At 41.8% G+C, this 19,324-nt stretch overlaps 1 long non-coding RNA gene across 2 annotated transcripts; it reads right to left on the bottom strand.

The window, feature by feature from the left end:
- Window positions 1–6,809: 6,809 nt before the first annotated feature.
- On the bottom strand, window positions 6,810–16,293 carry LOC113747467 (uncharacterized). Of its 2 annotated transcripts, none has more exons than XR_003463647.1 (3): window positions 16,119–16,293; window positions 10,766–10,878; window positions 6,810–9,673 (listed from the first exon to the last, which is right to left on the bottom strand). It is a non-coding gene; the product is annotated as an uncharacterized LOC113747467 (long non-coding RNA). The 2 variants fall into 2 exon arrangements; XR_003463648.1 differs by lacking the exon at window positions 16,119–16,293 and adding an exon at window positions 11,949–12,068.
- Between the last annotated feature and the right edge of the window lie 3,031 nt (window positions 16,294–19,324).

Raw genomic sequence — 19,324 nt, 5'->3', positions numbered from 1 at the left:
GGTTGATCTCTCAGCAAATAGTGAAAAATTCCAGTAGCCGACCGGGGCTCTAAAACAGATGATCGAATCACCTTTTCACCAGCAGAGAAAACAGAAATTTCTCCAATCAGCTCAAGCAAACTTATAGATTACATGGTTAAACACTCAAGTGTATCATTCTTGCCTTTCATGCGAGTGTTGACAGTAGGACTTATGAAGAAAATCTTAGTCAAGCCAAAAAGAACCACCTGAGAATGTGTTAGTGACGGCCTCGGGGCATGTCAGGTGAACCTATAGTTCAAAAGGCCTTGTGGGGATTCAAATGTATACAGACCTACGGTTGCTTGAAGTCTTGAACTCACTGACATGACATACAGTAAGAAAGATGATACGGGTTGACTCTGTTACTATAAGCAAACAGTCTGCGGGGGTCTCTTCAACTCAAAGACTTTGCATTCATTTGCACAGTCATGCCACACAGACTGTAATATGACTGAATATTAAATGTAGAGCGTGTCAGTGTGGGCCAATGGTGGCTTCTGCTAGCATAGACCCATAGTCTCGTAATATGAAATCTCTGTTATGACTGTAAAAAAGAAAATACTCTGTTGCTTTCTAAGACTATTGACGTAGCTCTATCAGAGAACAGTATGGTGTTGGCGTCTATGTGCTAGGATAGTATTTGTATCCGGGTGGGAACATGCAACATGACACAGGTCGGTTATTTTGGTGTAGAGAATCGGGGGGTCGCACAAGTTTACAGGTAAGTATGATCCTTATGAAAGCTTCTTGAAAGAGAACAGTGTTTGTGCTCATGTGTGGTTGCGTATGCACTAGTTTCCCACAAGGAGCTCTTTTCAAAATCCCAACCCCACGTCCTTAAACTCTATATGCAGTCGTGTGCTCGTGTCTACATTTTTATTTTTTTTCCAGGATGAGCCTGTTCAAACCGGCTGTGGAAGCGGTTACAACCAGGTTTTTTTCCTGCACCGCTGGAGGCAGTTCCCCAACAGCAGGCCTGCAGTTTGACTCAACAGGAATTCAAAGAAGAAAACACACACACACAAACATGCAGGCCCACAGAAAAGAGTCTAAAAACTATGATTATGTGCAGATGTGATGCAAACACATACATGGCTTCATATACACAGATTGCAAAAGAGTGCATGGTGTATGGTCAATACACCCAGATCCAAAATACCAAGGCGGGGTTTTGGTTTTCATCACAGTGCCACTGATAGGCCGCCTTAGAGAACATAAAGAATAATTATCTTAACTAAAAAAAAACAACACAGACATTGTGACTCTCTCACAGTTGACTTTTAAAAGCCCCAGAGTAATGCACCATAAGAAAACCACACTGAACTGTCACGTATGTTAACACATACATGTGCATAATCTGTGTCATGTGTGTGTGTACGTCCGTGCATGAACATTTGTGTCGTTTGCGAGCGCGTTAGGCGTCGATGACAAAGCCGTGAATCATGTTATGCAACAGAGCCAAATGGCCGATGCGACGTCCAATCACAACCTTCCTTCCTGCTTTACAGCATCAACTGTTGCTGCCCCGACGGAGCATGTGCGACTGCTGCCTACCATCCTCGCCAGTCCTCGAGCTTTGACCCTGATATGTCAATTCAGGGACGGCTCTTTTGACCAACAAATTTCGGGGGGTGCTGAGAGTCGTGGTGGTTCCTGCTGGACGCAGTAGCAAGATTTACGAGCAGAATCCATACGAAGCACCACGTGCATCAGCAGGGCTAGTCTCTCAGATATCCATCCACACCTGTCTTCAGATGTTCCCTCCAAAATTAACCGTCTCTGACCTGATTTGTGTCGGCGAAGAAGAGGAGTGGCTGGTGCCAAGGGAAGATTAGATGGAAAGGATTCGGGGGGGTGGGTGGAGGGATGAGATGAGAGGATTAGATAGTAATTGTTCAACATTCAACTCTGCATTCTCCTTATGGCAGTCTTGGGTGTCGAGCTTTGGAACAGCTTCTGGTGTAAGTGCAACTTTATCAGGTGCTGGATGAGTTACAGATACAGCCGTGACAGAAAGGGAAAGGGTGTGGAGTAGTAAACAGAGCAGTGGGTGTTTCATTTGGACACACTAAACATGCACAGCGGCATGCAAGACATTTGTTTAATGTCAGCCAAGTTACAACTTGATTTTGAATGCACACTAAATGCACACTCTGGCATGCAAACCCAACATAAAAGCCCCTGAATACGCAGGTATAAGCAAGACAACGTGCTGACACAGAGAGAACATGCATTAGTAGTAGTGTCGTGTATCCAATGTTTACTATTCGTCAGCAGTTAGAAGTCCTGCAATGTATGACTCAGGAAAATCAGTGAAAATCTAGGGAGGGAGTCACCAAAGGAGGTAATCAGACATTTTCATTGCTAATTGTTTGTTTGTCTGGGAGCGGACCCCCAGAGAAACTACTCACCCAATTTTCGGGAAACTTGGTGGAAGGGTGTAGCATGTGTTGACAGAGAACCCATTAAATTTCGGAGCAGATCGTAATGACGGGACAGATACCAAGAGGCAACATCCGTGGCTATGAAGTGAAGCCTGTGCGGAGGTGCCAAAAACCATGGTTTGCAGATAGAAGGCTGGCCGATTGGCCTTAGTGAAGGGTCTTTGCTCTCTGAGTGCCGAGTGTACCCTCCTAGTCTGTACATGTTATGTTGCTGGTTCAAATTCCTCAACCTAGTGGGAAAACTCTTGGCAGAAACCGAAAACTGGTGAGTAACACCTTCTCCAAATGCCACTGAGCAAGATAATAATAATTGCTCCCATAGGGCAACTGCATAGCTACTAGCAGCTGCGCTGAGCAACAAATGTTTGCATGGATTACAGCTTGTGATGTGTGGATGCACACTCTACATAACCAGGTAATTACTCTCAATGTCAGTGATTGGGAGGACAAGTTGCAGAAGCCCCTAAATATCTTAGTTCATCTTGGTTACCTCAAGTTATGTGTGCTAGTGAAGATTACAGAGATTTCAGTTAGTTTTAGTTGATCTGGGAAATATTAATATGACGCTTAACTTCAGACTGAAGGCACAGCTTTGTCTATTTGTTATTTTTCATTTCATAAAGCTAATTTTGAGGGCAAACAGTACACCTGTGTAAGTGAGCGCAAGTGTGTCATGTCACGACTTATGTGAGATCCCATTCACTGCTGAAAAGTAGGCTGCCCGGCTTCAAAGGCACGCCTTCTGAGTTGATGTATGTTAAGGCCTGACAATGACATGTTGCTGGGAAACGTGATCCATTCCTATGAGGGCACTCCTTTCCTCGGAATGACAGCATCAGATATCTTCTAGAATTCTAGCTAATTTAGATCTGTGGAGAATGAGGGGGGAAAAAAGGGTGTGAATATGAGAAAATTTAAAGAGTACAGAGACAAAACTGAACTGAGATGAAAGTATAGGGGTAAAAGTTTTGTTCATACATTGACAACAACACTTGAACTTCTCAAAACAGCCCGAGGCGTGAATCTTTATGACTAAACGTCTGTCAAAACTCCTCACATGTAACCAGTTTGTCCAGCAAACCATTTCAAAACCTTCTTAAAATTCTCTCATGACAGAAATAACTCTCAGAGGGCAACAATAATAAGAATATTTACGGTTAAAAACTGATAAACTGATAATAGAGATCCCAAACCAGTATTCCCAGCAGTCCTGGCTCCCACCACTGTTGGTATTCTTACCAACATTCCCCACTAAAATAGACCGGAAATCAGCAGCTCACTGTCCCTGCTCCGCTCATACAGAGGCTCAGCAAAAAAATGTGCTCAACAAAACCATGCAGGGTGTTGAAACAACATTCCCCGGCTGTGGAATTTGATTAGTAAAAAGAATGATCTCAACTTCAACTGAGGGATTTTTAAAAAAGGAAACTACTACTACTACTTGCTTTACTAGCTTTTAAACCCCGTTAGAGATAACTATTTAAATCCAGACAACTGAAGTTGTGTCATTTGATTAACGTGAAATCTTCAAATAAGCTGAATTACAATGGAAACCATTGAAACTGTCCCCCGAAACAAGTCGGTGCTTTTATTATGACCGACAGGATTAAAAACAGAAAAAGACTTTTGGATAAACAATCTTTATATTTATTATATAAAATGATAAATGATTTTTAAGTTTTGACGTAGCCATTTTTCATTTTTGGACCCAAAATGCAGAGACTGAAGTGAGTACGGACTTAAGGGTTTTATTAGGAGACTTAACACAAAGCAGGTGGTGTATTGAGGTTGAGGGCTGGCTGGCGTCGCAGGTAGATCAGAGGATTCAGTGGAGAACGCTGGCTGAACAAAGCTGGAAAACTGCACACGGGAAAAACTCGAACACTATCTATCTTGACGTCAGAAAACACGTGAGAGAAACGCCACACAGCACAATACCAACTGGTAAGCGTAAGAGGGTAATCTGGCAGAGGAGAGGTGTCTTGACCAGGATTTTATAGAGTGATTGCTGGACGAGATGCAGATGTGCCTTGTTACTGAGTCCTACACAGCCAGCCACACCCTCTGCCTGCGAGGGAAACAGAAAACACAAAACCAAACAGCAAATCAAGCAAAACCACGACAGTCACAGGTTACAGCGTCCTGTTTTTGATCCAATACTAGAGAAACTGAAGGATGGATGACATCCAGAAGTCTAATCTCAACATCTACCCTGAAATCAAATTTGGTGGAGATATATAAAGATCATATTTTTTCATGACACTATCTTTGCGTGACAGTGCCAAAATAGTTGCGGGTTACCAACCCGCTGCTTCCTCCTCCGGTGAGCTACATTTTACTTATGCAACAAGTTCTGCAAATGATTCCCTCCACGTGTTTCCTCGTGACATGGGCAGAGATGAACAATAGTTTTAGGGCGTATGTCAGAGCAGTGATGGTTGTAAGACTGAAAAAAAACACTCTGCCCATGAAGGTTTAAACAATTTACAGCCACGCTGACAGCTCTGTGAGCTACATGCTCATATCAGCATGTCGACCACTGACAACGTGAAGAATGGACAGCACATGCGTGATGTCACCCATAGGTTTGAAGCTCAAAATGTGTCGCTCTGGCTGCTGCCATGCTGGCTGTCCTGCCTCTTCCACCGCCAGATGATGTTGTTGCCTTTTTTCCAGAATACACATGAAATAGTTGATATTACATTGTTCTCACCTTAGATAGTCAATAAATAATTAATAATCTAGCTGAGACAGAGAAGCAGTCAACCTGATTGAACCTGAACCTGAACCTTTCCTTGTTCGGTTTGCTCTGAATGGGTGACATCAGTTAGTCATAAAGCAAAATGACCCACAACCCATGCTGGGAAAAACCTTTGAGCCCATAAACAGAGAAACAAACAGCCACCGAGTCCAGAGATAAGCTGCTTTTCAGTAAATCCTAATGAAACGGGAATCACAGGGAGATAGGAAAAAAAATCGGAGTGAGATTAGGAGACAGCACATGTCGTCATCACTGACCTGGCAGGTTAAAGTGCTGAGATATAGAGCTACTGACAGCTGGAGCAAACGTGTAAACTGCAACTTTACAATTGTCAGGTTGACTTATGTTGCGCTTTATATGACAGGTCTCCTATAGCCCATAAAGGTGATTCAGAAACAAGATAAATTTATATATAAACGTTCTTATTAGACAAGCTTTTTATATATAAAAATCTATTTTTTAAAGATTGAATGAGGCAGCACATAAAAGTGGATGCTGCTGATTGTGCTGCAGGGCGTGGGTGTTCCCTGCAGTCTGCAAACTGGACGCCCGTCACAACAGTGGCTCCCCCAGGCAGAGGCCACCCCAGAGTGAACCCCCATCCAACACATGTTCCAGCCGGGCACGTGCACCCCGCTGTCTCCTCAGCTCTGACTCTGACTCAGGGATGCTGAGATGTGACCTGATGTGGTCCATGCACATAAACAGCACGGCGATCTGCCCGTGCTTGTACATTATGTGCTGTGTTATGTGCTTTCTGGGGATGTCCAAGCACAACAGCACACATTCTTTCGTGTTCATTAACTGCAAGTTGATGTCTTTGCACCGGCTCTACCAAGATCATGTTGAATATCACATATGCATTCGATATACATGATACAGGGTTGTGTTAAGCTGTCAGTATGCTTCATGAGGTGCTTGTCAGACGGTTAAACAGCTTTGGAAACCTCCTCTGCCTGCACCTTTTAAAGTTGGACGTGTCTATTTTTGAAACTGACAGTGCTACATTGACAGTTGGACAACTGTGTGAAAGTAAGAAAGGAGCCAGAGACTGAACTTTCTCTCTCGAGGTCTCGAGGCTATGAGGATTTTCTTCGACAACATGTTGTACAAATGAATTCTTTTAACCTTCCCTTAGATGCTTGGTTCTCAAAATTGGTGCAACGTGGGGCACAGAAATAAAAAAAATTAAAATAACAGATACAAAGAAGATAGCATGCAGAGAGCAAACACAAAAGGATTTGAAGGTTTTACAACATATTAAAACGAGAGAACAACAATGAAGCAGCCCATGGAAAGACATGGAGAGGTGCAGCTCCCAAAATTAGCTCCGTCACTAACAATAACACCAAAGTTGTGGTTGACATTAAAAGGTCAATCAGAAAGCATTAGCGCACAATGGCACTACTGTTTCGCTTCTCTAATGCGCTTGTTGCTGTCAGATAGATGCAGTCTAACTTGTCCTTTTGTGGCTTAAGAAACAGCCCGAGGCAGCTGAATATAGCCTACAGGTGAAGGTGACTTCTCGGCAGTATGCTTATGACAAGACAACAGTTCACACAAATACACAGAGCAAATGTTCAATGTCTTGACGTCTTTATTGAACACAAAACAGCAGCAAAATATAAAATATGTCCACAAGTGAGAGGGAATGCCTCTCGAGGCTGGAAACGGGAACACACTGTACTTATTGGCAGAAAATAAACCAACCTAATAATCAGTCTGTGGAAAGTGCTAATATGCTTCATTTTCGGTCAAATCATTTCAAATATCCATACCTATATAAATCATCATAATACAGTCATATTTAACACACTATGATACATACAGGAGCTACAAACTCTCCTACCAACATACAGATTTATCAGGCACGCACAAACTGAGCATATTTCTTATAATTGCTCTTCTGGGAGATTATGATCTCTGGGTGTGAAAATTAAAAGTGTCAGTCATCTGAGAATGAGCTTCACAGTCCTGTTTGTATCTCTTGTTCACACCTGCAGCACCAAATTCCAACAATTCCTGAATAATCTTTTATCTTTCCTTCCTAAAGGCCTCCACAAACTTTTAGAAAGTCACCCCGTCTTCACTTTTCACCATTAAAGGCCACTTCTCTCAGTCTATAATCTTGTGCACCCTTGTGAGAATTAGTTTGAGGTTCAAAGTACAATAAAAGGGAATAGAGCCCCCATTCTCATCCCAAATAACGACCCTCCTAACCCACATTCCACACCAATGAACTTATCATCCTTTTGTCTCCGGGGCTCAGAAACAGGCCGATTTTGGTGACGCGTCACCGGTTAGCCAATGGACGCCAATGCACGTCCAGCGTCACCGAGATAGGCATAGTGAGATTTTTGCCCAGTGATGTGCGAGGAGGGGGGGCGTGACGGGGAGGGGCTTGTGGCGTGGGCAGAGGGGCACGTGGCGCCCAACGAGGTCTCGGCCTGTCACGGCGCATCACATCAGACAGTGAACAGGCATGCGCACTTTCTAAACTCCACGCCCTGCGAGAAAGAGAAAGAGAGGACGTGCAGACAAACAGTCAGCAAAACCGCCTCAAACCTGTCCGCGCAGCAGGGGAAGATGAAAATCAAGTGCGGAAACTTCAGAAAATGTCAAATTCTCGAACGGTTACAGACGTACCCAACGTTTGTGAGGAAGTATAAGTACATAAAACATGAACGTTCCATGAATAAAGATGGATGCCATGTAACGATCAAGACCGACCTCACCAGAACTACAATCTTTAATTCGCCATCCGGAGACAACTCGTTTAGGCACGATCACAAGCATTTGCTTGATTTTAGAACTTCATCTCATTACTTGCTTCATGTGGAGCAAGTGTCATCTATTCCCTATTTGAACACACCTTCCATTTTAGGTTTTCCTCAAAGATGAGTCTGTAATCCGAGCCCCAGGCCACAACATGCTTACACAAAATATTCAAGGTCTACCGAGGACTACAGGACTTGCTCTTCCTAAACCTTTATGTTCATTCCTCACGTCTGTTGCCATCAGGCAAGGCATTTTGTTAAAGTGCCTTTATTGCAGGTTCTTACAGTAGATTTGGGCTTGCGTGTGCCCAAGGCACGCTACCATGTGGAGACGAACAATGCAACCTCATTTAGAGACAGACATTGCGTGTGAATGAGCCCGACCGCTTCCTGTTGCGTGGCAGATGACACCACAGATTCTCTGATGCAGGAAATACTCTGCAACTTCCAGTGCCAACTCAGGAACTGTTCAAGCTCAACTCAGATTGTTCTAAAAATCATAAAAGAGTTTGATTAAAAATATTGCAAGCCAACTCTGTATCGCTAAACAGGAACTGTACGTGTCATTCAAAATGTTCACAGCTTTATTAAATCATTAAACAAAAAACAAATACATTCAATAAAAAACGAGACAGACTCAATGAATTTTGCTTTGATTAAAAGTCTGCACACCCATGCAATGTTCCGTGAAGTTAAATGTTTGCGTTATGTAATAGATACTGCAGGAAAGGCTCTTAACCAGGATGCTTATTTAACGTAGTCACACATCTTATTAACAGGACTTCATAGATTTGTTAAAACAGTGAAATAACAGAAGAAAATAAAAAAAGAAAAGGTTGTGAGTAGTTTTAAGTCCCTTTGCAGACCCATTTTAAAAACATTTCTGGACTTTTGTGCGCCTGACAGATACATTTCACAAGTATATATCAGTTCACAGCGCTTTGCAAGGTTCTCGTGAAGGAAAAAACAAAAAACAGAAAGTCTAAAAAGGGTTGAGCTAACATTTTATCCCCTTTAACCATGTTCTGGGCCTGCCATCACTTCATTACAAGGCACATCTCAATTGCAGTCAGCATTACCGTTCATACTATTTAACCCTATTTGGACAAGCTTTGACCACTGGCAAAATTCACAGTTATGTAAGAGTTTCTTGTAGCTCAGAACAGTAACGACAGCATCTTGCAAGCATGTGCCCTTGTATTGACTAATGACCAGGCCCAGTTACCAGTCGGCTGGTATTTTAAATCCGCCCACCTAAACCAGTCTTATCCACGACCCAGAGTGAGCTGTCCCCACAAACCCCTCGAGGTCCCGACAACATAATGTATAGAAAACACTTAACGGCAGCTCTGAAATCTCATGGTGAAGAGAGGGATCCCAGAAATTCAGAGTGCGGCTATGATTGTGAGGTGAGAAAAGTGCGGTTCTGTAAGACACCAATCGTGTCCTTGCTTCAGCCTCCACCTCCTTCACTTCTTATTGGCTCATCCATTATCTCCACAGATCGGAGCGGTCAAGTCTCTTCAAGGCGCCGGCCGGGCCTGGACCTTCTCAGTCATCTGTTTGGCACTGTAGTAGGACAAACTCAGGCCCATGATGGCCAGCATCATGGCTATCTGGTTGACGGCACGGTCCTGTGGCTGCGTCTGCACCTCACCGGCAACTTGCCTCTGCAGGGACAAAAAACAAACAGGATAAAGGTCAGAGGAGACAATGAGCCACAGAACATGTTTGTTGTCAACGAAAGCCTGAAAAAGAAAACATTCACCAAATATTTCCCCCTAAGAGGCTTCTTCCCTAAAACCTGTAACCTCTGCAAGTCCCAGTGTGACCAAACCGTCGGCAAGAGGAGTTATTAAATATTTAGGAGACTTAAGCAAAAAGAAGAACACAATGTTCTGTCCACAGCATATAAGGTGCACCAAGGAACAAACAGCTTGTATTGTATAGAATGACTGCCTGCTGTATGTGGTTTCCAAATGTAGAAGTCCTTCGTGCTTGCTATAGTCGATGCCCGTCTAGTGCAGTGAGACAAGAATGTCAAATGCAGGCTATTCGAGACAGCTGCTCACACTCCAAAATACCCCCGAGCCCTTTAAAGAAACTGTACATAGGACGTGAATTCAGTTCATGCTGGTAGAAAGAGCTAAACTTAAACTTGAAATCCAAAAGTGTTTAAAATTTGCAAAACTTCAAACATTTGTCTCCTTTTAATGGCATACAAAAAAAAAAAAACTAACAAAAAATATATATAATAATATCCATTCAAAACAAAGCAATCTGTCCTTGTGTCTGTCTCAATACACTGAAAAATAACCCCTGGTAGGAGAATCCCCACAACAACTAACTCGGGATTATCAAGGAATTTTTTTTTACTGCGTGTCAAATCTTATGTAACAGCCACAGTCACTTTTCTCCGGTTTGTTGAGCTTTAGTGTCAGCGGAACGCCATGATGGGACGGCCTTTGTTTCCAACTTAGTGTAAATATGCGAACAAAGATTTTACACAATAGTCGAGACATATGGAGGGTCACTACCGATCAGTGGATTATGATGACGAGGAGGGACAAAACAAACAGAGAGGAAATGATATCATGATGATTAGTGTCACCCCTGATTAAGCGGATTGTGGGTCACAGACCAGCTCTTGGGCCCCCCTTGCCTGAAACAGTGGTTCAGATTAGAGCCACTGTTCTAATGAGCGAAAATTAAGACGACAAGACAGACAAGCAAAGTTCGGTGGTGAAGCGGCTGAAACATACCTGGAGGAGGCGAAAGTATCCAGGTGTCAGCCTGCCCAGCCTGATGATCATGTCTGTTGGTGGTGTGCTGTGGTGTGGATTGAAACGGAGAAGAGATGGGTGGCTCTCAAGACCTGCGGAGGAAAAAAAACAACAACGAAAATTCACTTGATAACGCCGCAGCAGACAGAAAAACACTGACTGAGGATTTACCAACGTCGGAATAAAGCTGGAAAATTAAAACATCTACCAGAAACCACTGGGAGTTGTCGCTAAAACATGAAAAATGTAAAAGTCTAGTATAAATCGAGTATCTCTAATCATTATGAGGCAACTTTTCAAGCAGCAACAGATACAAACCACCATCAAGCTTTCACTTTTTTCAAAAGTATTGCTGCCCAAATGAGGAAGAGAACTTGCTGCTGGCTTGCAAATAAACCAAAAGCCATTTGATCAATGCATGAGGAAGGAACATCTCTCGCCTGAGGCCATGGCACGAAACTTCTGTGTGCAGAACCCCATGCAGATAAAACCAAACATATGAAAGGGCTCCAACAAAACTCACATCTGGATTTATTTTAGGACCGATCTACATGGCACCATTTCTACTCTCATGCCCCCAAAACCTTTTCTGTTATTAAATTATTTTTGTGTGCCAACCATCTGAACCCAAGCAACACAGCATCTATTCATGCTGCGCCATAAACTGACGCAGCAGAGAAAAGAACAATATAATTCATTCACATGTGAACATTCCCACATGTAATTGAAGAGGAATGTGGCGTTTCATGTAATTGTTGACTAAAAACACAGATAAAATAAAAGCACATGGGAGTGTTTGGCTTCAGAACAAAAAAAGTACCCAACAGAGTGAAGATGGACATTTGGTGCAAGGATGGGAAAAAGGTCATCAACACACAAAGACCAGAAGTAGAAGAGGATGTGCATTACAGAACACAAGCCTCCCTCTTCATAAAGAACATGAACAACCAGGGAAAGTCACTTTCAAGTTGGGTTTGAAAAACCATTTGTGATCAAGGTTCCAGGGAAGGGGAGGGAGCAGGTAAAGGCATATGTGAAGCATTAAAGTGCCAACCTGGTCGGAGTTACACCCCTTTACGAAAAAAACGAAATGTAATCCACGCTTTCAAAGTTGCTCCACATGTCATAAGTCGTGAAAACAATTAAGTTTGTGGTTCCTCACCTTCTAGAGGCCGTCTGAGGAAACACACAAAAAAAGTGCCCAAAACTGATCAGCAATCTACTTCCACGCCACGCTGAAAATCCTGACACGTGCCAAACAGAGTGATGAAGCTGAACTACTGAGAGAGCTTCTACGCTGTGCTCCGCCTTTTTATACGGCTCCGCTCTCACCCAACCAGATCTGCGGGATCGCATGAAAAACACACACCCACTCTCACAACACTCCGCTGTCGAAATGAATTACTCGCACTGGGTCGGTTTCCCTCAAACACACCCCTTACTTTCCTCCATCCAAAACAAGAAGTGTCGGATATGATTTGCTCATTTAGTCAACACAAGGTAATAAAACTAAACAATAGAGCGTGACAGTGCGCTCTTAAAGCCACATGCATGTTAAAGTGTAGGGTTACATAACCCGGCCTGATGTGTCCTTTCATCTCAAACCGGCGCAGAAATTAAATGACCTCAGGACTGTTCAACAAGAACTCCAAATTAGAAACATGAGACAACAAGCTCCTCTTTAATAAGAGTTTATTTTAGTTGAGTTTTAATTGCTCCATTGGCTGTCTGTGTAATCAGTTTCCATCTTCACTAAACAAAGAGTATCATTTACTCCCCATGGATCTTTGAATGACTAACAAACCAATGTTTACATCCTGCATTTTGAGTTTTTGGAGTTTAAATCCACTGGGGGTGAAGTAATTTTGGAGTTCTTTGTTTGAGTCATCTGGAAATTTAGGCTTCTTCCAGTGAAGAGCTCGCTATACGTAAGCAGATTCAAGTTGAATCTTGAACAAACGGCACAAGAATTTGGATCAAACTCAAAAATTTTGGCTCCAAAATTAGTTTCAAGAAGTTAGAGGGCTGCTACTACTACAGGAACCAAATAAGTCACATTAACAATAAGGTAAGCTCACTATCGGAGGTCTTTACAGCACAATGATCAAGAAATTCTGTCAAGGTTTGGTACATGACTCAGGGAAAGTCTACAGTGGAGACAATCTGACAAAGGTATCTTATTTATTTATGTATTTAATCTGCACTTATAGAGGCACATTAGGAAGAAACCCGAGGCTCTCTTAAAACCTTTTCCCAGTGATCAATTAGCAGTCTAATCGTAGATTTCCCAACAGGTTAGAAACCTCAATGTACAACCCTGCCAGCAGTTAGAACCAGTGATGTGGGTTCAATGCCAGACAAGTTGCCATATGAGTTCCCTGTCATGTGTGTTTTTGCAAGTCGTACGCAGCTTGTAGATTACATTTCTGAGTCTGAAAGTATTGTAAAGTTTATTTATTACATCTTCCAGATGTAAATGCTTCCATAAAATTGTTCAATCACTATTTACACTAATGCATTAATCTTCAGTACAGGGCAGGGAATCTGGCATTAACTTTTATGGAAATACTGGGAACTTTTATCATTGTAATTCTGTTCAGTATCAAGCATCAAGGACTGACGCTGAGCCTGTAGGGTTAATATTCTACACGTTTCCACTTCTCTCAAATGTTTGTAGCCGATCACACAAAAAGGGTAATCTTAGTGAGTTATAGGGGACGAGACTGACACGTCACTCGTCTGAATGCAGAAAATCCTTACCCACAGCTGATATGGGAGCTGAGTCAGTGTTTAGGAGTGGCTCACTACATGCTTCGGCAGGAGTCCAGGTGAATCACCTGCTAACTATTCAGGTGTATCAAAGGCCCGGCATGGAAGCAAGAGGGTGTTTTCACATTTCTGCATCACCTGTGACCACAAAATATCAGCTTCATACAGCCTCAGTGAGTAACTCTGTGGTAGGCAACGCTGGTACAGAACTGTGTCCTTCTCATTTCAAATAACCTTCTGTAACTGATTCAGATTTTTTTGTAATGGCAGAAAAAAAAAAAATGCACTGCTGTGATAACAAAGAAGGTTGGGCTTGATTTAGTTTTCCTCATCTCTCCCTCTGAGATTGTTTTAAAAAAAGAAAACCCTGAAGGATGTTGATCAGCATTAACGTGCCCCAGGCTCCCTAAACATTTACTGGGTACATTGTGTACTTTACTCCAACCAGCCAATGAAATATCATCAGCATGCCTTTCCTCCTCTTGAGCCCGCCTACTCCCGTCACTTTTTACTCCGCTCTGCAGCCCATCTGCCTACAGCAGGGGATCTCCTGCGAGTGAGCGTGCACAAAAGCCGTGTGAAACGCCGAGGCATCAATGGATCCAGCAAAGCAGTCGACAAAGGCAATAGCGGCTCAGGACCATTAAACTCTTTGTCTAGTTGTGCAATCGCAACCCCCTCCACTGTCTGGATATCCTCCACACTCATGATGATGGCATGTACACGTCTGTTGTCATGGTTTCTCTGTGTCTCCAAGGGGGTTTTGCTGTGCTATGTGCTCAAGTTTTTATGATGTCCTGCTCTAACTACTGACCAGAAGCCTGTTCATGTTTTGTTTATTTAAATGACTGTTTAAAACTAAAAATCATTTATATCAATCCACAATCGATCGATCTATAAAACCAAATCCCTGTCACAAGTTTCCACACCAAACATGTGACTTTTTTTTTTTTTTTTTTTTTAAATCATCTTTGGGATGTTTCTGCTTAAAAAGCAACCCAAAATATTTTAAAATCAATCATCAAAATAGTTGTCAACTCAGTTCCCTTTAACTGAATCAATCATCAAAATAGTTGTCAACTCAGTTCCCTTTAACTGACTCATCATTAAAGCTCTAAAAAGATGTTTGTACTACGGTGCAAGAGCAAACTTTGAGTTAGATGAGTTACAAAATGTACAATGAGAGGAGCAAAAAAAAAAAGGGGGGGGGGGGGGGGGTCAACAGGTTCAAGCACAACACATTTTTTCCATTAGTAGCCAATGTAGTCAAGGTGTATGTTGTGACAATGAAACACAAGACAGGACCTCCATTTTGGACCCCAGCTGTAAAGATTGCAAACATGGCTGACCAAATTTGGGACCCAGCTGTAAAGATTGCAAACATGGCTGACCAAATTTGGGAGACAACAGTTTGCATAATGAAGCTTTGTCAGTGAACTGAGACAAATCAGCTTGTGAAATTAACATTGAGTTAATCTACTTGACCACCTACTGTTAAAAAAACAAAGACACCCAACTGAGCTGACGAATGACTGCGAATCTAATCAAGGAGGGGAAAGTGACCCAAAAGTCCAGACTCCAAATCCAACCTGTGGTATTCAGATGACCAAATACTACAAGCAAAAAAAGCAGGATAGTAAAAATGTGTAATTTGTCAAAAAAGCAAAAGAACTTCACATGCACACAAGATTAAAAAAAAAAAAATCTAAATTTAATCTACATTCAGTTTTATCTCGTCTCTGAGGTTCAAACTTGCTGCACTTCCAAGAAAAACCATTAAACCAGTAGAGGGGGGCTGTCTGTGCCAAGGAACAAAATGTACAGATGACATGCGCACGGGCGCTCCATGTGAAAAAGTATGATTAACTGTCAGACAAAGCATTTTAAGATGAACCTAGGCATCATGTTTGCAGGATTATAAGATCCTGCAAAACACAAGCTTTTAAAATAATTTTTTTTAAAGGAGGAGCACACTATGACAAAAATCTTCACTAAAAGATGAAATTATCAATATTACACAACAAAAACTGTCCCAGTTTTGTACCAGATGAACAGCCACCCTGCCAATACACACTGTTTTAAATCTGTAGGGACAACTTGTTCTAGAAAGCTAAATGCAATGCTTATTTTAACTTGGTCCCAGTCATCTGTATAATATGCTAAATTAACTCATCATATATAGTGTTTAATTGTGAAAATGACAACAGGTCTACATACTGAAGCTAAAAGCCCAAAAACCTTCCACACCTTCCTGATGAACTGAAACATTTTAAAAAGGAAAAATAAATGAATAAAATAAAACCCACCAACCACCATTACATCCTGCATTTGTGAGCACGTGGACAAAATCAAGTTTTAATTTTCAAAATAAAACATGCCACGTGAACTTTAACCACACATACATGCAGAGCAGACAACAGGACAGACACTTTTTTCTTTTTTTAAAACCGGTCCAAGTGTTGCAAAAAAAAAAAACAACAACAAAAAAACAGCTGCAAACGTTTGTTTCTCATTAGCTCATTTGTTTCAACAGTTTCTGTAAAGAAAGTACCAAAGTGCTTACCTGCAGCCGCTCTGTGGTTTGTGTTTTTGGGGGGTAAACCTGGTCAACCTGCGTCTCGATGGATAGTACACTGTGTTTACCATGAGTCTTTATAGGAAGCCGGGACGTGTTCTTTATGTACGGGGGGTGGGGCACCCTGAGTCCTGCAGCACACACAAGGCATGCCGTTGTGCATGTGAAACGCATGGACCCCTACAACTCTGGAGGAATGAGCTCGTCCACTCACATGTACCGTGTGTGCTGCTGGAACATTTTGTCTTTCTCATGTTATATGTTATGAAATACTATATGTATGAAAAAACTATAGGTAGACTCACCGCAAATGTTACGTGCAGGCCTGCACCATGGAAATATAACGTAAAATTTAAAATGTTTGCTCTTTTGGAATAAAATCTAATTATGGGCGTTTGGCGTCGCCTCGTTGCATCGTGCACACATCATTCTTGACCTTTAAAAGTCAAAAATTCAAATTTGTCTGAGGCCCTTGAGTTCATAATGGCTTCAAATAATCATCTTAATGCTGGATTAAATAAATAAAAAAAATTAAGGATTCTGCTTGAAAATCCTCTACAACAGAGGACTAAGATGGAGAATTTACAAGGGACCCCCCCTTATGAACGTCCCTTGTAAACATTTGATGTAACACAAGAGAGATGCATTAAAAATCTTTGCACCATCTAAACACAGAATTACCATGATGCACGTTGTTTGGAGCAGAAATCTTTGAATTATAAAGTCTTTTTTTTTTTTTTTAAGTAAAATAAATAAATAAATAATATCAAAATAATTGAAACGAATTCATTTGAAACCTTTTCATGAACCGCCTGGAAGAATGCGCAGACCCTAAGTTGGTCCCCGGACCTCTGTTTGAGAATCACTGGTCTCAGGAGACAGAAACAGACTGTGGGAGGTCTCTTTGAGGGGCTCTTCAGGTCAGTTTGCGGTGCGATCCCCGCCCCTTGTCCTCCTGTCCACGTGTCGGAGTGGACACCACACTGAACCCCAGATTGCTTCTGACGGTCGGGTCAGCACCTTGCATGGTGGCTCCCTGCCGTCGGCGTGAATAGAACACTTTGGATGAAAGCCTGAAATCAAAGTTGCAGCACTAGACACCCAAGCTTCACATCTGGGTGTCACATTCTCGCACCTTTAAAAGGATGTTCCATGTTGTAAATCAGCTCATGCTTGTTTACTTTTAGTCTTCCGTGTTTAGTATTGAAAGAAAAGGTTTTCTTGGAACTATGGATGAGAAACCAGCAGAGCAGACAGAATAATTGAACCAGACAGGACATGTATGGAAATGTAAATAAACAAGGTGACTGCAGAAACAGCCTCTGTGGGGGTGAAGGTGATACTTGGAGGACTTCTCATCCATATCAAGCATAAGTAGAAAGCTCCAGAATAACTACTGACTGCACCTTATGATGAGATTATTTTTAATTTGGACCTTCACAAATAAATCGACCTGTCTTAGCTGTGTTTTGTTGTAGCCCTCAACCTGCCTCTGTCACCCCTGACATGCTTCTACTTGTGTTGCCTCCCCCTGCAGCTTTACTGCATTTAGAGTGACAGGGTAGTTTACTGATTTAAAGTATGTGCTCACTCTGTGGTATTTAGAAATGCATATGAACCCAATGACCCCAACCAGTGAGGAGGCTGTTCCTGCAGTCACCTTGACTGATGATTTGTCCATGGCATTTACCTGTTATCTACTTCTGAAGTTAGTTATGTTTGTTACTTCAGTGAGTTATGAAAACCCATCAAGCTGATTCACTGAAGGGAACTTACCTTCAAGAAATGTTGAGTTGTTATAAAGTCTCTCATACAAAGTTGATATTAAGACGAAGGTTGTCTTCGTCACCTGTCCTGCGACATTTTCAAGTCTGTATTCAACTGTTCAAGGTCAAGATTGAATTTTAAATCCTCTTAAATAAATCATAAAGGTCATTGCTTCCTGTTACACGATCCTGGCACTCTACTGTACACGCTGCCTGATTGTGCTTGTGATAGCCTATGATTATAGTCACAACAGAACTTCTTCTTCCTCAGCACACAGAGTTACATTTAGTCATAGCTGACGCTTTTATCCAAAGAGACTTAGAGGGAGCAATTTGGGATTCAGTATCTTGCCCAAGGACACTTCGACATGCAGACTGGAGGGGTTGGAGATCGAACCACTGATCATCTGATTACAGTAGTGGTTCGATCTGCTCTACCTACTGAGCCACACCCGCCCCCTTTGAGTTTGAGTCCTGTTCAAATAATGAGCTCTACAAGGACTTTTCTTCCACGTTGGTTCATAAATTGCTATTGAAAATCTGCATCTGCACTTCCATGACAACTGTATAAACTCCATCTGATGAGAAGGATCTTTTGATTTGATCGAAAGCTCCAGAAGAGCTTTGCATGGACTTTGTGTGACAAGGTTGTTGGGATGTTTTTGTCAACTAGTGTTTTTCCAAAGTTGAAACATTGCATCATGAAACTAAACTGAGAACAGAGAAAAATAAAATACTTTTATGTGTGGTTACAACATTTTATTCACAACTTTATTTATCAAACCAAGGTACAACAGGCAACAGGAAAGAAGATCAGATCAATATATCAAATTATATAACAGATAATCAGATAATTTTGACCTTTTTGGCTGGTTGCAGCTTCAGATAATCCTTCTAAAAATTTTTTTGATTTTCCTGAAAGATGCTTATAAAAGATTCATATTTAATCAAACAGGTTATGATGTGACAGTAACACACACAATAAGCAATAACAGAGTCTCTTGCAGTATATGTGCTGGACTTGTAGCTACCAATACCCCCATTATGTATCGCTTGATTAAATAAATGAATAAAACTGAGCTACATTTGATCCATATTTTGAACGTTATTGAATCTTGATGGAGTTGTATAAAACACGATGTTAAATATATGTATAAAAATGTGCATGCTCAGTGATTTGAACACACTGGGTAAAGGTTTCAAAACAAAGCATGTCATATTTGACCTACATGTTTCACATGATGTTAAACAGCAACAGACGCCTGCTGTCTGTTCTGCAGTGATGTGACACTGCCCTCTACTGACCCTGCTGAGCAAAGACACTGAGGGGCTTCAATCAGGATCAGAAACAGATTTATTGGCAGGTTTTCACATACAAAGAGTTTGCGTTGGTGTTTCATACTTAACAAACATTAAAAAAAGTGGATA

Source organism: Larimichthys crocea, chromosome XIII (genome assembly GCF_000972845.2).
Source record: "Larimichthys crocea isolate SSNF chromosome XIII, L_crocea_2.0, whole genome shotgun sequence".
Lineage (NCBI taxonomy): Eukaryota > Metazoa > Chordata > Actinopteri > Sciaenidae > Larimichthys > Larimichthys crocea.
This window is presented reverse-complemented; position numbering and strand designations above follow the sequence as displayed.